The sequence below is a fragment of the Sebastes fasciatus genome, chromosome 13 (genome assembly GCF_043250625.1).
Source record: "Sebastes fasciatus isolate fSebFas1 chromosome 13, fSebFas1.pri, whole genome shotgun sequence".
Taxonomy (NCBI): Eukaryota; Metazoa; Chordata; class Actinopteri; order Perciformes; family Sebastidae; genus Sebastes; species Sebastes fasciatus.
The window spans coordinates 4,380,784-4,400,995 of record NC_133807.1 but is presented as its reverse complement, the minus strand read 5'-3'; the positions used below and the strand labels follow the sequence as shown (position 1 = coordinate 4,400,995).

At 38.6% G+C, this 20,212-nt stretch overlaps 1 protein-coding gene and 1 long non-coding RNA gene across 2 annotated transcripts in view; one reads left to right on the top strand and one right to left on the bottom strand.

Moving 5' to 3' along the window:
* rbfox1 (RNA binding fox-1 homolog 1) overlaps nucleotides 1–1,971 on the bottom strand; it is a 352,975-nt gene extending 351,004 nt beyond the window's left edge. Inside the window, exon 1 of the mRNA XM_074657310.1 lies at nucleotides 1,867–1,971. The gene's annotated coding sequence lies outside the window, so the exon portion shown is untranslated. The remainder of the gene's footprint in view (nucleotides 1–1,866) is intronic.
* The window catches only part of LOC141781516 (uncharacterized), a 130,825-nt gene that overhangs the window by 25,469 nt on the left and 85,144 nt on the right, over nucleotides 1–20,212 (top strand). The window lies entirely within an intron of this gene.

The following is a 20,212-nucleotide window of genomic DNA, read 5'->3' as shown; positions in this document are numbered from 1 at the left end:
TTCAATGTCAACAAATCCCACGGAAAGACCAAACCCAACGATGTGTTAGTCCATCGTTTAATACTTTGATTTCCCTACCCCTGTCTATGACTCTCAGTCCCAAGCCCATTGGATCCTACCGAAGACATACAGACGTGGACAAAATTGTTGGTACCCTTCAGTTAAAGAAAGAAAAACCAACAATGGTCACTGAAATAACTTGAAACTGAAAATTTACTGAAAATGAACTAATGAAAATCAGACATTGCTTTTGAATTGTGGTTCAACAGAATCATTTTAAAAAACAATCTAATGAAACTGGCCTGGACAAAAATGATGGTACCCTTAACTTAATATTTTGTTGCACAACCTTTTGAGGCACTCACTGCAATCAAGTGATTTCTGTAACTCTCAATGAGACTTCTGCACCTGTCGACAGGTATTTTGGCCCACTCCTTGTGAGCAAACTGCTCCAGCTGTCTCAGGTTTGAAGGGTGCCTTCTCCAGACAGTATGTTTCAGCTCCTTCCACAGATGTTCAATAGGATTTAGATCAGGGCTCATAGAAGGCCACTTCAGAATAGTCCAGTGTTTTGTTCTTAGCCATTCTTCGGTGTTTTTAGCTGTGTTTTGGGTCATTATCCTGTTTGAGGACCCATGACCTGCGACTGAGACCAAGCTTTCTGACACTGGGCAGCACATTTCGCTCCAGAATGCCTTGATAGTCTTCAGATTTCGTTGCACCCTGGACGGATTCAAGACACCCTGTGCCAGATGCAGCAAAGCATCTTCCACCGCTACTGAGGCTCCTGACGGTGTATTAAATTAATAAAGTATAAAATAGCCAATATGTCTTGTTTGTTCCTTGTTACTGATAGAGTTCAATCATCCAATCCACCAAACAACTCAAAACAAGAGTCAACAGGAGAATACACTGTTTACCATTGACGGAGCATTTTGGCAATTTTTTCTTGGACGCTACTCACATAATCAGCTGTGCTGCTCATCCCACAAATGCATGATCCTTACAAGTTGGACATCCTTGTAAAGGTAAATAAACAGGCTTTCCAACCATGTAAAATGCAATGCCAATTAGCATTGTAACAACAAAGAAATAATCCACCAAACACAAGTTTCCAAACTTTTTTTTCCCTGTTTATATCGGGTTTTGATGCACACACAATGCTTCTTAATAGATATATTGAAAAGTCCAAAATCGACAATGAAATATACTTTACATTACCAAGATAATGGATCCAAACACAATCACACTGGTAACACAGTCGTGACCTTGTGATAACTGTTTTCATCTGAAGGAGACACATCAGAAGTCCACGAGCTCCACATTCAGAGTTAAAAGCAACCAAATCTATACTTAACAAGAAATGCACACATGTGGAGATTGGGTTGGATTAGGGGCCACCAGATACCAATCACTGTAAATATACTCCAGCACACTGACATCTGTCACATCTTCAGCACTTCAAAAAGAGGGAAATCTGTCTCCAGAGAGACGGACAGCCTAACAGATGTCTCCAGACAGATATCATCTAGGTGGGTTATTAAGAAAACACTGGAGAGTTGAAGTCAGTTCCTCTCATGACGGGCTGTAGCGCAGGCTTCACCGGAACGTGATGCAATAAAAACTACTTCATTTCAAATCCAACTGCACGTGAAGCCCTCCTTCATCATCATCATCACCATCATCATCATCATCATCACCACCCAGCAGCCCTCCCTGAACCAGAACTCTCGTCAACTTCAGTTCAAACACACCGGATCAGTGAGGAGGTTCAGCAGAGCAGAGCAGTGGATGGACTGGATAGCAGCAGAACCAGAACCAGAACCAGGAAACACCGCAGCTATTCTCCCCGGGCTTTTGACTCACCTGCCGGCTGGTGCTGCTGGACACTTGACGGTGAAGAGACACTGACAGCTGTTAAGACCCTCTCTCTCTCTCTCTCTCTCTCTCTCTCTGTCTCCCTCTCTCTCTGTCTGTGTGTCTCTCTCTATCTCTCTCTCTCTCTCTGTCCCTCTCTCTCTCTCTCTCTCTGTCTCTCTCTCCCTCTCTCTCTCTCTCTCTCTGTCTCTATCGCTCTCTGTCTCTCTCTCTGTATCTCTCTCTGTCTCTCTTTCCCTCTCTCTCTCTGTCTCTCTCGCTCTCTTTCTCTCTCTCGCTCTCTCTCTCAGCTGTGAAAGTAAAGCTCCAAGTTCCAAACACTGGAAATGGAGCGAAGCATTTTCAAAATAAAAGCAGGGTTTTGAAGATTAGTTTCTATAGGTCCCTAATAATTGCTTAGTGTAGACCAGGGGTCAGTAACCTTTACTATCAAAAGAGCCATTTTAGACAACAAAAAAAGCCGCAAAACATTTGAGCATTGTGATGAAGGTAACACAGTTTATGGTCTAAGTATATAGTATATAAGTCTAATGCAGTGAGGGCCAGAGTGCAAATGTACGACGGAGTATTAGGACCATATTGAGGGGAAAAAAATCTGAGATTTACAGAATAAAGTCATAATATTGTGAGAAAAAGTAGTAATATTACGAGAATAAAATCATAACTTAACGAGAAAAAAACGTCGTTAATATTACGAGAATAAAGTCGTTATATTACGTGAATAAAGTCATAACTTAACGAGAAAAAAAACGTTGTTAATATTACGAGATTAGAGTCATAACTTAACGAGAAAAAAAAGTCTCAACATTACGAGAATGAATTCATAACTAATACTCCGTCATACCATAGACCTACAGCAAAGATAAATAAAAATGAAAATGTAAACAAAAAACATCATTCATTTCCATTTTCAAAAATCCACAGGGAGGCCACATGTGGCTCCGGAGCCGCAGGTTGCTGATCCCTGGTTTAGGCTAATGTGTTGAACAATGCAGGGACTATTTAACTTTTCCGTTGTTTGCGCACCTGAGAGCATACTTGCCAACCTTGAGACCTTAGAAATTAGTGGAGCGGATAGTGGAAAAATCATGCAAATAGTGATACAAGCACCAAATTTGGCATGATGATTCCCGAGAGGATGCTTAGAAAATATGAACGATTGGCCACTTGATAATCCATTTGGTGGCCATTTTTCAAGATGGCGGCCAAATTGACTTGTCGATAATGGTTTCTCTCATAGAAATTCATCTACTTTGTCGAGTAGGGGATCATTAGTCCAAAGTTTCCTTCCCTGAAAGACCGGATGAGCAGGAATATGAGAAGCTCCATATCCAACACCAGGTGCTAGAACTGGAACTGTGGACTCTCAAGCCGCAAAAAACACAAAACAAAGACTCAGCGGATAGCCAGAAAGTAAGAAAAAACTTATTGTAAGATGTCAAGCAGCTTCCCGGCGTCGCCAAACAGTTAGAGCCAGAGCAACACGACCTCCTCTCCACGCCTAAACAGATAGAGACAGAGCAACACAACCTCCTCACCATACCAAATAGATAGAGCCATAGCAACACAACCTCCTCTCCATGCCAAACAGATAGAGCCAGAGCAACACAACCTCCTCTCCATGCCAAACAGATAGAGCCAGAGCAACACGACCTCCTCTCTATGCCTAAACAGATAGAGCCAGAGCAACACAACCTCCTCTCCATGCCAAATAGATAGAGCCATAGCAACACAACCTTCTCTCCATGCCAAATAGATAGAGCCAGAGCAACACAACCTCCTCTCCATGCCAAACAGATAGAGCCAGAGCAACACGACCTCCTCTCCATGCCAAATAGATAAGAGCCAGAGCAACACAACCTCATCTCCACGCCTAACAAATAGAGCCAGAGCAACATAACCTCCTCTCCACGCCTAAACAGATAGAGCCAGAGCAACACAACCTCCTCTCCATGCCAAACAGATAGAGCCAGAGCAACACGACCTCCTCTCTATGCCTAAACAGATAGAGCCAGAGCAACACAACCTCCTCTCCATGCCAAATAGATAGAGCCAGAGCAACACAACCTCCTCTCCATGCCAAACAGATAGAGCCAGAGCAACACGACCTCCTCTCCATGCCAAATAGATAAGAGCCAGAGCAACACAACCTCATCTCCACGCCTAACAAATAGAGCCAGAGCAACATAACCTCCTCTCCACGCCTAAACAGATAGAGCCAGAGCAACACAACCTCCTCTCCACGCCAAACAAATAGAGCCAGAGCACCATGACCTACTCTCCATGTCAAATAGATAGGGCCAGAGCAACACCACCTTCTCTCCACGCCAAACAAATAGAGCCAGAGCAACACAACCTCCTCTCCACGCCTAAACAGATAGAGCCAGAGTGTTTGTTGTTATTGGTAATCTTTTACTTCTCTTCCATTGTGGATTAATGCATTTCACTCCCATAATCTATAAGGGGTGTAAGAAAATATAGATATGTTATGCGATACCGTATCGGTTCTCCAAAACACTGTATACATTTTTAATTAACCTCTAAAAAACCTGACGGCCCGCCATCGGGCCTATGTCATACTAGCTTGTCGGAGGAGGAGGTTTCATAACACTCCAAAGTTGCGCTAAATTTTGGCGAGGAAAAACCGGCATGCCAATTTTCACAGGGGTCCCTTGGCCTCTCACCTCAAGATATGTGAATGAAAATGGGTTCTACGGGAACCCACGAGTCTCCTCTTTACAGACATGCCCACTTTATGCTAATCACATGCAGTTTGGGGCAAAAATCAGGCAGTTTTTTTCCATGCAGTATAAATGTGTTGTTTTTTACCTATTCTAAAATGGTTTCTTTCTGGTGTGTTCTTTATACTATAGCAGTTTTCCTCAAATTAAATTTAAAAAAAATCATAATATATTGAATCGTTACCCCTGTATCATAATGCGTATTGTATCGCCACATTCTTGCCAATACACAGCCCTATGATGTATTGAATACAGAATAAAGGTGAAATGACCCAGGCCTAGCAAATGGAACTGGACCTTGAGGAGACAGCTGGTGACCGTGATGCAGCTCATCTGATGAAGTACAGCTGCAGTAGCAACGCTGGTAAAACTATATACAGACATCCTGTTTTTTCACCCACCGCAGAAGAAAATGAACTTGTTTGCATCTACCCCAAAAGAGTCTTATTTTTTTATTTATTCGTTCGCAAAAGCATCCAAAGCTCAAGAAAGCATTCAAGATAACATATAAATCCATACATCACACATTCAAATTGACCAAGTACATGCATTTCCTTAAGAAAAACATTCTCCGCGAGTAAATATGACAGCCATCTTGAAAAATGGCCGCCATATTGCAGTTAAACATTGTTAAAACCAGAAAACATAATTTGACACCAAGATCACTCAAATCGATCATGTGGATGAATTTCTATGAGGGAAATCATTATCCTTTATTAAACTGATCCTTTTGTTGTTCTTGTTCAGTCTGTTTATTTATAAGTTAGTCTAATTTACATCAGTAATCGTTTTGGGTCCTGTTTTATATTTTTTTTTATTTTTTAGCTTACATATATTGATGTTGTTATTTTTTCTGTACAAGCTGCTCCAAACCAATTGCCCCTAGAGGGATTATTAAGTTGTTTGAATTTAATTGAATTGAATCAGCAGGTCAATTTGGCGGCCATCTTGAAAAATGGCTGCTATCTTGGATTTTCAAGTGGCCAATCATTCATATTTGCTTAGTGACCCCTCGGCAATCATCATGCCAAATTTGGTGCTTGTATCACTATTTGCACGATTTGATTGAAAAATGGATGTTATCCACTCCACTAAATAGAGGATTAAAAAACTAAAAGGGCCTGGGGGTCCTCCCCTAGAAAAAATAGAGTTTCAGAGACTTTGTTTCCTGCATTCTGGTGACCATTAAAGAATGAAAATAATAAGTACACTGCAACAGCATTTTTTTGTTAAATAGGCGTACTTTTAATTTTACTTTTAATTCTGAGGAAAGAAAACTGAATAATTCGCCCCTCTGGCCCCGGTAAACCAGGCTAATATTCATCAGTTTTCATTCATCCATTAATTTTTTTTGGTATTTCTTTCTCTTGGCTCTCTCCATGTCTGTCTCTCACTCACTGTACACTGTAATACAAGAGCAATGCTGTTTCTTTATTTCCATGTCTTCTAGCATCAGCTGGTGTGGATGTTAACAGGCTCGCCAGCTACAGCTCATCCGTCGTCTTTTCAGCCAGCAAAATCGATAATTAGTGACTATAAATGAAAACCTGCTTTTGTCTACTACTGTCTGAAATCAAGGACCATGTGTTTGAAAAAAAAAAAATACTTTTAATTTCAAGTGGTGAATCTACCATTGAAAAACTGCGTACAGTATGTGCTGTGCAAGAAGGAAAAGCTTGACAACAGTAATTAAGGGGGCCGGGGGGCTTAGTGAACAGTCAATTACTTCCCATCCTGACAGTACTGAGCTTTGAGGGAGTAAAGAGAAGCTTAGAGTCCAAAAAAAGAGGAGTAAGCTGTCATAGTAACCGTGTTGCTCCATACAACGGAACATGACTCTGCCACAAAGCTGATGGAGCTTTCCCCTTTCTATCCATTTTTCCACACAAAAAAGTAGCCGATACACGCCCAGCAAGTAGTCACCTCCAAAAGCTTTCAACACCACCTGTTTTGTTTAGTTTAGTTTAGTTTAGTGTAGTCTAGTTTCCTGAGGATGTGGAATGCACTTGCATTTATATAGCTACCTTCTAGTCTTCTGACCACTCAAAACTCTTTACACTACATGGCGGCATTCACCCATTCACACACACACATTCATACACTGATGGCAGAGGCTGTCATGCGAGGAGCCAACCTGCCCGTCGGGATCTAATGTAAATACTCATTCTCACACCGATGGCTCAGCCTTCAGGAGCAGTTCGGGGTTCAGTATCTTGCTCAAGGACACTTCGACATGTGGACTGGAGGAGCCGGGGATCGTACCACTGATCTTCCGATAGGTGGGGCATGCAAGTCCAATTTTGACCTGGTCACCAGGTCGGTTTGTCACAGTCAAGAAGCAATGTTTGACAAGCATGTTGATTTTACCTGGGCAGTAGGCAAGGGCGTAGGTTTTATATGGACGGTAGGGACATATTAACACAATATTTTGGGAGGAGAGAATCGTCCTTACCAATATTTGAGGAAACCCATTCGCATTATCTTTGGAGGGAACACACACACACACTGAGAGAAGAGAGAGAGAGAGAGAGAGAGAGAGAGAGAGAGAGAGAGAGAGAGACAGAGAGAGAGAGAGAGAGGAGCAGAATGTTTGTTGACCAGCATGGAGAAATGAGCTTCTGGTGTGAACAGCTGCATATTGTGACGCTTCCAATCCTTTCTGAACCTGGTCCCTTTCCTCTTTTGCCTTCACTGCAGCACACCAGTCTGAAGAGGATACCATCATATCAGCAGAGCAATAATGTAATGCACAACAGACTATAGGGCATTCTTATTTCTTATAATATTGTTACGGACTGGATGACATGTGGTGTTAACTGTAATGTTGTTCTGTGACTGTTAAAGGTCCCATATTGTAAAAAGTGAGATTTTCATGTCTTTTATGTCATAAAGCAGGTTTAAGTGCTATATAAATACCGGTAAACTATCAAAACGCTCAATATACGGAGAAATACACACAGCTCATATTCAGAAATTGTGCGTTTGAAACAAGCAGTTAGGATTTCTGTCCATTTGTGATGTCACAAATATACAATATGTAGACCATTACACGGTTTTAAACGAAAACATTCTAAATGTCTCCCAGTTTATTTCCTGTTGCAGTCTATGTGTAGCGCTTTCTGCACCTTTTTATAAAGGTAGCGCCCTGTGTTGTAAAACTTAATTCCCAGGTTGGCTTTAGTTAAACCCTTATTCCTGTTGTTGCTTTATTTTAATAACCCATAATTATTTCTTCCCTATTTCTTATATGTGACTGCACTGTGGTTATGTTTATACCTAATAAAAATCACATAACAAATATGTCCCCAACAATTTACTCAATGTATTAACTAAAAGGGAATGATATCAAAAATATGTAAAATAAAAAAGGTTCACAATACTCTCAATGATAGTATACCAAGAAAATAGTACTTTGACCTTTCACAGAGATAAACAAGTCAGTATTAACCCAAGTCAATCTTCTATGTTCCTTTAACCTTCTGGGGTCACTAGCATATATGTCACCCTTTAATGTACTTGGTCTAGCCCAAAATAACATAAAGCAGTACCAAAGGATATGCAATGAACTCTTATGATTTCTTTTACGTTCACCAAAAATAACCTGGTGGGCCCACAGACAGACACACACACACACACACACACACACAAGCCGGCAAACAGAAAAGGACTATTAATGAAAACAAACCCGTTGCAGGCCTGGTTGATGTTTGGGAACGTGGTGGCCAAAAACAGTTGAGACCGTTTCGCTCTAACAGCCAAATAAAAGCTGAGTACTCACGTTAGCGTAGCAGAGTTAGTATCACAGAGTCCTAATGTTGCACCTCCAAGAGTAGTGCAAAAACCTAGAAAGGCTGATAGCTGACCATGGCAGTCCGATGGGTGAAACCTTCTTTCTCCCGCGTTGCCAGAGGAGCTACCAGGCTTTTATCCAGGTCACCTGGAGACTATCTGGGCAGTCCAGAGTGTCCTTCGGCGGTAGTTAGCTTGGCTAGTTAGCTGGAAAGGCTAACGGCGCAATATCAGCTACTGTGTTGATAGCACTTAACTACTCGCAACTTATACATTCAGCGTTTCACTGGCTTGCAGTCCTAGGCTCTAGTTTTTACAGCACTATAACTTACAAACACACTTTAAACCATAAATCTCTAATTACTACATCTCTTTTCGTTCCACTCGTTTCTCTCCAACCTCTCAGTTGCCGCTCCCTCACTTCTCTGGCTCGACCACCCGCTCCTCGCTAGTCCCGCCCCACAGCCAATCACAACCAGGTAAAGAGACATGACACATAAACAACCAATTACATGTAATAAAATTAAACAATATAGGTTGTACTCAAAGTAAACCACATGCTCACCAAGTACACTGCAACCAACCTATTTAAGTGACAACATACTGTATGTGTATATTGAACTGAACATGTAAATATTAACCAAAACATATTTATTCTGAGCAGAACCTCCAGGAAACTGGTAGTAGACCAGGAAACCAGCCACAATGGCCCTCAGGGGCAGAACAAATTGCCCTGGGGCTACATATGTAAATAACATCAGCTGACAGGAAATAAACATGGACCACACTGTTGCCTATCAAGGCAATTCCGTTGAAATGCACTAAAACAGAGCATTTCAGGCAGAGGTTAAATACAGGTATATTCAGGCAGTTTGAGGAAAATCAAAGTTTTTTTATGTTGAAAAAAACTTTTATTTCTTTTATAAAACTTTTATAAAACTTTTATAAAACTTTTACTTCTTTTATAAAACTTTTATAAAACTTTTATTTCTTTTATTTCTAGTTATTATTATCGCTCGTTCTAGTAGAAACACAAAATACAAGTATGAACTGGAAAATGAGCATGATATGGGACCTTTAAGACTGTGTTATATGCAGCTAAAGTCAAAAGGTCTGTTATTGCAGTTAGTGAGTTGTCCATGATGTCAGTGAACGTAGCATTGCCTGTGATGAAGTTGTGTGTTCTCAGAGGCTGTGCAGCCTGTCACTCATATCAGTTACCTATGACAGTGATTTGTGTGAGATGTGATTGGCAGAGGCTTTCGGAGGGAGGGTTGTTGTTGTTGTTCCTATTAGTTCGCAAGGCCTATTGAGGGAGGCTGGGTCACGCGTCATCAACAAGTCATATCTTTGGGGTACAACCAAGCCTCCAGGAAGTGCGCCGGTCGTCGATCCCGACTTTTGTAGTGGCCAAATGGCGGTACTGCAACTTCTGTTTCAGTCACGTGATGCATTGGGCCCAAAAACACTTTTTCCCATACACTGACATTGGGAAAGAGACGTCTATAACTCAGCGGATAATTTGTTTTGAGGTGAAACAACTCCCCAGTACGAACACTCTATTAGCCCTTATTTAAAAAATTTTGTTTTTAAAGTTGTAATACGCACTAATTGCCGAATCCAGAGTTATTTCCCTTCCTCCGTTCATGTGAGTGAGACCCAGACCGAGGCTGGAGCGCAAACCGTGACGACGGCGTGACGTTGGGACCCCGTGACCAAGTCATGTGACAGAGCGGACACTACTCCGCCCAATCATCTCGGAAGCTACTCCGCCAAGATCCGGGTACTTTTCCAGACGGAAGTCGAGCCATTTAGGCTTCTTGCGCCAATGAGCAACTCTCATAGGAATGACCGGGGCTCCGCCTCCAACGCTGTATCCAGTTCTTTTAATACATCCATGGGTACAACACATGCGCAGTAAAATTTTGTCAGCACTCGCCGTAATTGAGCCAATAGCAACGCACAACCGCAGTTTGAGTTACACTGCGTTATACCCCATACCCCAAGACCAGTGTCCGCCCGTGACCCAGCCTCCTTTCCATAGGCTTTGGTAGTTTGCGTGTGTGTGTGTGTGAGACGAGGAGTGAGAGATGTGATAAGTGAGTTGCTAATGTAGATAGCACCCCGTAAAGTAGACAGGATTGTTGTTTTGGTGTTGGCTGCGGCTCACAGTAGCCTGAAGAATAAAGTACCAGCGAAACGAGTTCATGCCTCGTAGCTTCGTTAATAATGGGACCCTACAATATTATGACCTCTTAAAATATTATGACTTTATTCTCATTAAGTTACGACTTTATTCTAATGAAAATATTACTTTTTTTCTCAAAATAGTACGACTTCTCCAGGAACACAGATATGTGGGACATGTTTTGAATGTGCAGTATGTTTTGAACGTGAGCAGAAATCTTGCTAAAACACATGAGCGATTATTAAAGTTAGAAATTAATTCAAATGACTGAATGTATCATACTTAGTGAATAGGTGCCACATACACATTTAAAGAGTTTACTTCCCCAGACAAAAGACACTCAAAGAGGAGGGAAGAGTAAATCACGCCTACAAGTGTATTGACTCAGCAGAGATGAGACAAGTTGATCTCCAGGAGAATACATATTTGAAAGTGACACAGAATGATTTAGAGCCTCACTGCATTATATTTCATTATATTTTCACATTGCCCCATGCTGCCTGAATTTTGGGTTTTCCTTTACATAAATGAATACATTTCGACCATGAATTGATGCATAACTATTCATCAGAATGAAAAAAAAATTCCGGGGGTCCTCCCCCAGACCTCCCGCTCACTATGTGAGATATCATGATGTATACTATTCATCCACCATAATGGCAACAAAAGCCACATGTGGTACAGTTGCTTTGCATCATCCATTTATGGCTGAATGTGGGCGTGTAGAGGGCGGGATATGAGGCTGATCCACGCGCGCTCATTTCCAGGTGGACTGGGATTTATAAAGGGCACGCCATTTTCGGCTTTTGTGCATACGTACATTTTTAGTACGGATCCTACGCACTGTTTTATAAACGAGACCCCAGATACCAAAAGTGAGTCGAGTCGAGCGGTCTATGCAGTGGAAACACAGCTAAAGAGAGAGTGGATATTGAGTGGCTATTTTGCTTTTACATTAGCTTTTTTCATGTGGATATAATGTGTGCAATATCTAGTGATTGTGGACGAGTTGAGAATTCAGCACACAAATAGAGCATTATGCATAATAAGGGTCATTGGAGGCTGGTCTATTTTTGAGAGGCAAGAGGAGTAAAAAATGTTTAAAAAAAGAGTAAAACTGGTTGAAATAAACCATTACCAAATCTCAGTATCATTTATATACTGTATATATAAATAAATAAAAAATCTCTCTTCTTTGGAAAAAAATCCCCAAAAAGGATGCGTCCCTCAAAATTAGTCATAAATATTACCTTGTCAATCACCACATGCAGAAATTAAAGACCTTTGCAGATTTGTCATTGATCATATCTTTCAAGACATTATGGGAAAATGTGGTGTTTGGTTTCCTCTTCTTCTTAAAAAAGACAATATTCTTATCATAAATTTGATTTGTTGGCAAAGTCTTTTTTCTCATAAATATAAATTTAACAATACCATATTCTGTTATTTCTTCAAGACACTTAATATCTGTATGTTTTAAAATATTTGTGTCTAGTTTGATATACCCATGGCTCTTTTGTTATTGTTCTATTTGGCTATCACCCCCTGTATACTGAATCTGAATTATGTTCTTTTATTCAATAAAGAAAGAAAGTAGAGATAAGTAACCAACTAGTGTAAAATAACATGACACCGTGGGTTGCTTTTCCTCCTGTCCTCCCCAGTTTTTTGAGTCATTAGCCGTCACTGATAAGGGTTCATCTTTTCTTTCTTTTTCATTTTTCAATCATTTTTGTCTAACTGCTGTTTGTATGTTTTAATAAGATATCTATTTATTTTTTTAATTTAGCTAAATATTCTTTTTTTATAGTGCACTCAGGAGACTCTCAATCAAACTGGTGTTAGTTTGGCGTTTATCTGTTCTTTTTATATGCACAGTGATAGCATGCTGTCAGAGTGGAATGTTAAGTTCTCCTATGCTTAAGTTTTTTTTTTCTCACAGCAGATTTCCAGCAATTTGGGATATTATTCTAAAAAAGGGAAAGAGTGAAAGAAACAGTCAGAGTTCCCCGTTGTCCACTGGAGGGCAGCACAGCTTCACTGCTCATTCAGTCTGTACTGTGTAACCAACCCAAAGAATGGAGATACTCCAAAACACGACACGATAATAATGCAGGTAAAGTAGTTATTAAACACAATCCACCAGGTCAATTTCTAGAAGAGACCTAGTTGTTATTGAAGATTAACAAGATTCCAGATCAACTAAATTGTTATTCAGACTAAACACAGGCTACATGCACAGCAGAATAAAATTACATTGCATCTGGCTCATGAATGTAAGATAAAAATGACTAAAGTTTTAAAAAAGTGAATTATATAAACATACTGTGAGTATATTGCACACAATGCATATAACTGCACATTAAGGAGTCTGATGGCAAATTAGCAACTCAAACTATAGTTTTTGGACCAGGGCCTCCATTTCCTCTCTGTGTGAGGACAGTTAACCTGAGCAGCAGCACCAGAACCATGAAGCGACGGAGGATCACCTTAATGCTATGGCCATGCTCTCCATGGAGAAGAAACTGGTCAGAGACATTCCTGACTTTAAGAAGAAGGTCATTGAGAGGTTTGCCACTCAGAAGGAGAGAAGAGCAACATTCTTCTACAAATAGGCTGTCAAAAACATGCAGGCTTTCTCACCACAGTGACTTTTCTTGTACATAGTTGTCCTCGGTCTCATTTGCTTAAATTGGTCGTGGAGGCATCACAATTTAATTGAGACCGGTAAATTAGTTGTATTGTTCTTCTTAACTGTATTTTATGTAGTATTAATATCTGTGGATGTGTTGTGGTTGTGCCTTTTGAGTAAGGTGAGAGAGTTTTGAATCAGACGTTGTGCTGGAGTTTACCATCTCTACACCTCAGAGCACTTGAGTCCCATGTTTCTGTACATTCAGGTGTCTGAATAGCTTCAGGATCTTTACTTCCCCTGATCTTTACCTCACTATTGGTTTCCCAAACAAAGCAAGGTCAACAGGGGCATCGCAGTATGTAAACATTTCTATTACATGTTATATTGTTATATTACATTAGTATTGTATTACATGTTTATTATTATATTTTAGTACATGCAGTGGTGGAAGAAGTACTCAGATCTTTTACTTCAGTAAAAGTAGCAATACTACGATGTAGAAATACTCTGTTACAAGTAAGGGTCCTGCATTCAAAATCCTACTTCAGTAAAAGTGCAAAAATATTAGCATATGAATATACTTAAAGTACCAAACATAAAAGTACACATTATGCAGTATAATGTATGTTATTGGATTAAACTGTACTTATTGATGCATTAATGTGCTCATCACTTTAAAGGGACTATTTGAAACTTTCAGAAATGCTTCTTAACAGCGACACCTGTGGCCGTGAAATCAACGAAAGTCAGCGTCGGGCTCGCGCTTGCTCGCTCTAAATATACCTGAACGAGCATTGCTCAAAACAGTGAGGCGACAGACGTCAGCTAAAAGCACAATATCACTCTATATTTCAGCTGCTTGGCAGTAATGTTAGCTGACCAGACGAAGGTCTCTCCATGAACATGATTTAGATCTGATCCTAGTGTTGGCTTTTCCTGCCTAAGTGCAGGCTGAAGCAGCAGGGCTCTGCAGCGTGTCTCCCTGCTCTCTCCGCCCGCAGCCGGAGAGAGCAGAGGAGACACCGGCACCCGGTCGGTAACGAGAGGGCAACGTAACTCTCTGAAGAGCTCCGTCACTTCACAAGACACGGGAAAGCTCTGTTGGTCTGGAGGAACTGCAGCATTTATTTCTGCACAAACGTCCTGTGCATTCACTAGATATTCTCAGAGCTAAACTAACTCTTCTGCAGTGTGTAGTGAGCGTGCGTTCACGTCTAGAGGTGGAGCGAGACAGCGAGGACGCGCGCGCATTCTGAGTGAAGGAGAGCAGGCAGCGGAGACGAGGCTCCAGCCACACGCGAGCGCGCATATGCGAACGCGCATGTGTGGCGACCCGCTACATTTATACGCTTAAAAAGTTACAAATAGTCCCTTTAATGTTGCAGCTGGTAAAGGTGGAGCTCATTTTAATGACTTCATATACTGCTGGGTAGTTTAATCTATAATAATACATCATCATTTATTCATTGATTATATTTTGTATTAATAATCTGAATCTGTAAAGTAACTAAAGTTATTAAATCAATGTAGTGGAGTAAAAGCACAATATTTCCTTCTGAGAGAAAGCAGCAGAACATGGAAATACTCAAGTAAAGTACAAGTACCTCAAAATTGTTACCTCAAAATTGTACTTAAGTACAGTAATTGAGTAAATGTACTTAGTTACTTTCCACCACTAAGTACATGTTATACTGTTGTGTTTTTCTAAGCATTCTTTACTTCTCCTGTTGGAATAAAATAATTGTTGATTATTTAACTGCAAAGTAGTAATGTGTTTTTGATACCTTCACTTTTTTGCATTAAATCATACCGGGATGTTTGCTGAAATTGATTGGATGTGGCACAGCCCTACCTAGAAAAATTTCCACCAGCCGCCACTGGTTAGTCGTTAGCTACATTACCTGTCAGCAAACTACACTTACTAGGATAACTAAGTTTAGCTAATTGTTAGCTACATTACCTGTCAGCTAACTACACTTACTAAGATAACTAGGTTTAGCTAATTGTTAGCTACATTACCTTTCAGCTAGCTGCATTTACTAAGACATCTAGGTTTAGTTAGTTGTTAGCTACATTAACACTGCGTTTCCTTTAGCTGCTTCAAAATAAAAGCCCCCCGCTGGTGGAGGACTATTATGTGAAGCAGAAGGAAATGTTGAGTTTTCAGCAGTAAATGAACAAACCTCTGATGTGACTACAGCTCAGCTCAGTGTGTCCTGCAGTAGAAGTGCATGTATTCATGATTTGGCACAACACAGAACAGAAAACAGGAAAAGACAAAGTAAACAAATGAGCTGAAATATGAAACTTACCAGCTGAGTGCAGACAGTGTTTTGTTAGCAGAGGAACTGAAGTGACAGGACCCTGTTAAACATCTAAACTAACCAATGTTGATATTAGATATTATATCATAACACTTTTTAAGATGTTTAATGTGCTTCAACTGACGAGCTAATCAGCCCTCTACTGTAGCCTGAAAACTGATGTTTGTTTGATCTCTTGTTCAACGTGTCGCTCTGCAGGACCAGACGTGTGTTTGTAAGTTAGAGAAGGAGACTTTAGCAGGAAAGCTAAAGTGGGCTGTTGTTCAAAGTCTGTGTCTCTTGTTGTGTCTCAGGCTGCTGTCTGGCTGTTAGTCAGTGTGACTGTCTGTCTGTGATAGAACAGTGAAGTTGTTGCTTTAAACACAGTTTAATAGTTCTCCATTTTCATCTATGCAGATGGAGAACAAACAGCATTCTGATTGTTAATGCAAAGACGGAGTGCTATCATAAAAACAAAACATACAAATATATCATTATTTCTTTTGTGTTCAGATTCAGAAAGGAAGTGATGCAGAGCAGATATGTCTGGTGGAGCATATCTGAAACGGTTGTTACAACAATAGTCAGTGTATTAAAACAACAAGTCCTGTTTCCAGACATGAAGACATCAGCAGACAGATCTACAGTCTTACTTTGGACAGTGCTGGTCTGACTGGCTGTCTCAGGTCCAGGTCTTGTTCTGGTCTGACTGGCTGTCTGAGGTCCAGGTCTTGTTCTGGTCTGACTGGCTGTCTGAGGTCCAGGTCTTGTTCTGGTCTGACTGGCTGCCTGAGGTCCAGGTCTTGTTCTGGTCTGACTGGCTGTCTGAGGTCCAGGTCTTGTCCTGGATCTGGACATCTGCTCCTCCACAGAAGCATGACTCCTCTTCTTCTCTCTGTGGAGACATTACTTTATTACTAAAATCATTTGTTGATTGTTGGTGAAGAATATCCAGACTTGGCCGACACTGAAGCTCAGATGGTCACAGAGAAGAGTTAAAGTGTTGCTACTTTTCTGTTTGAATTCAGCATTCAGTCTGTAATGAAAATGTTCCTTTATTTTAACTATCCTGCTTTAATGAACAAGAATTAGCTGATTTTCCTATCTCTTATTGAACATTTAGTGATCTGGCTGAAGTTTGTTTATTAAAGAGGAACAATTGACATTTTTAAAACATTGATATTAAGGCTAAATAACTATATATCTACATAAAAGAACTGCAACCTGCTCATGTATGCACATATTGAGAGGAAACCACAAGGTGACAGTGTCATCACGGTAAACAGTGACTGCCTGTCAGTGTGATATCAACGGAGAATAGAATTTCAGCAACATTTGCAATTTAAATAAACATGCTGTTAATTTCTGAATCTATTTTATGTGTTAACAATAAACACTTATGAAACAATGAAACTGTGTCACACCTTTCTGACTTCTTTGTTTAACAGTAGTTATAGTTTAGTGTTGTCCACTGAAACGGAGAGATCATGACAGAAAACTTCACACCAGGAAGGTATCTGGACTATTCCCATCCGTGCTCTACGTGGTCAACAATAGTCTCGGACTGTATTTATGGAATTAGTTATAGATAACGTTATTTTACTGTCTAACTAGCTAGCTACCAATATGCCGTGTTTGTTCCTAGCATGGTCACTAATAAATGATGTATTATTATAGATTAAACTAGCAGCGGTATATAATAATAAATGATGTATTATTATCGATTAAACTACCAGTGGTATATAATCATAAATTATGTACTACTATAGATTAAACTAGCAGCGGTATATAATAATAAATTCTGTATTATTATAGATTAAACTAGCAGCGGTATATAATAATAAATGATGTATTATTATAGATTAAATTAGCAGCGGTATATAATAATAAATGATGTATTATTATAGATTAAACTACCAATGATATATATATATATATATATATATATATATATATTAGGGCCACATTGAGGGAAAAACATCTGAGATTTCCAGAATAAAGTCATAACTTTACAAGAAAAAAAGTTGTGATATTACGAGAATAAAGTCATAACTTTACGAGAAAAAAGTCGGAATATTACGAGAATAAAGTCAGAATATTACAAGAAAAAAAAGTCGTAATATTCAGAGAATAAAGTCATAACTTTACGAGAAACAAAATCAGAATAATACGAGAATAAAGTCATACATTTATGAGAAAAAAAGAAAATATCACGTAAAATTACTACTTTATAATACTATGACTTTATTCTCGTAATATCAGATTTATTTTTTTTCCTCAATGTGGCCCTAATACTCTGTTGTACCATCGTACCATAGACCTATAACAATGACTTAAATGTAAACAAAAAACTTAAATGTAAACAAAAAAAACAGCTATTCATTTCCATTTTTTGAAAATCAACAGGGAGCCACTGGAGAGGAGCTGAAGAGACGCATGTGGCTCCGCAGCCACAGGTTGTTGACCCCTGGGTTAAACCAATAACACAGAACACTAATATTACCCCTCCTGCCATTATTATATTACACCACACTACAATACAATTATTGACCAATTGGATTGGTTTACACACATAAGAGGCATTACTCATAAAACAATTACAGTTTATTATACATGTACTGTATGTTATATACTCATAATATACTTACTACAACATATACATTATATTATATATTATATAGATATAAATGGATTACATTGTAATATATAATTGTTTTCATTGTTTATAGTCATTCCCAACAGCCTTTACTGGCTCTAAATACAGTATATCACAGATCACATGGTTAAGATCATATCTGCCTGTTTTACACTCTTTGACCATCAGGTGGTTTCGTGCACATGAAGCCTCCAGAAATGAAATGAACCCTTTAATTAACCAATTTGCTGGAAAGCTTCAACTGTGACGGGAACTTTAACGGTGAAGCCGCTGAGCTAAGACGGGAACTTTAACGGTGAAGCGGCTGAGCTGAGAACTTCTTCATCACTTTGACTTCAGGCGGAAGAGTAGAACGGTAGAATTCAGAAACCACATGTTTCACCATATGCTGCACACAGTTTTGTGAAAGAAATTATCCAAAAATTATTAGAAAAATATGTGAAAAATATCCTAATATTGTTCTAAAAATCTGGGAAAATGTCTGAAAAAATATGTGAAAAAAATCCGAAAAATGTGTAAAATATCCAAAAAAATTTCTGCATTATATTATTTAAATATGTGAAAACTAAACATCTATTTGTAAAGAGGACTTTCTACAAGCTAAAAGCATGAAAAAACATTCAGAAATATGTGAAAGATATCCGGAAAATGTCTCAAAATAAATAGTGAAAAATATCCAAAAAACGTACGAAAATATGTGAAAAATATGTGAAAATTATTTGAAAAATATGCAAAACATATCCAAAAAAAAGTCCAAAAATTATAAGTAAAATATGTGAGAAATATTTTGAAAAATATCCAAAAAATTGGGGGAAAATGTCTGAAAAAATATGTGAAAAAAATCAGATAAATATGTGTTAAAATATCAAAAAATTATGTGAAAAATATTAATATGTGAAAACTAAACATCTATTTGTAAATAGGACTTTCTACAAGCTAAAAGCATGAAAAAACATTCAGAAATATGTGAAAAATATCCGAAAAATGTCTGAAGATTATTAGTGAAAAATATATCCTCAAAACGTACGAAAATTATTAGTAAAATAGGTGAAAAATATATTTTACTAATAATACTAATAATTAAAATATGTGAGAAAAATATTGAAAAATATCCGAAAATTGTTCAAAAAATCTGGGAAAATGTCTGAAAAATATGTGAAAAAAATCCGAAATATGTGAAAAATATTCAGAAAATGTCTCAAAATGAATAGTGAAAAATATCCAAAAAACTTATGAAAATTACTAAAATATGTGAAAAATATCTGAAAATTATTTGTAACATATCCAAAAAAAAGTCCAAAAATTATAAGTAAAATATGTGACAAAAATTTGAAAAATATCCGAAAAAGTGTGTGAAAAATATTAAATATGTGAAAACTAAACATCTATTTGTAAAGAGGACTTTCTACAAGCTAAAAGCATGAAATAACATTCAGAAATATGTGAAAAATATACGAAAAATGTCTGAAGATTATTATTGAAAAATATCCTCAAAACGTACAAAAATTATAAGTAAAACATGTGAAAAATATCAGATTTTTTTTTTTAAATATGCAAAACATATCCAAAAAAAATTCTAAAAATTCTAAGTAAAACGTGAGAAAAATATTGAAAAATATCCGAAATTTTTTCGAAAATTCTGGGAAAATGTCTGAAACTAAACACACGACAAAGCTGTGGAAAGGAAACCAGTAGCGACGATGTGTGTCGGCCAATGCAACCGGTTGTTTTATTTATAAAGCAACCGCTTTATTTCTTAAGACACAACATGACATTTATCTGGAAGATGCTTTTGTCTGAAGCGACTTACAATTTAAGTCAATTTAAAGTTTCAGTAGGCAATAATATTTTTGGCATCGTTGGGAAAAAAATCCCATAATAACCTTTCAGCATTTTGTAATTCAAGTGTTCTGAGAGAAAACTAGACTTCTGCTCCTCCTGATGGCTCTGTTTTCAGGTTTTAGTAAATCTAGCTCATGACGGGAGACTTTGACCAATCACAGGTCATTTCAGAGAGAGAGA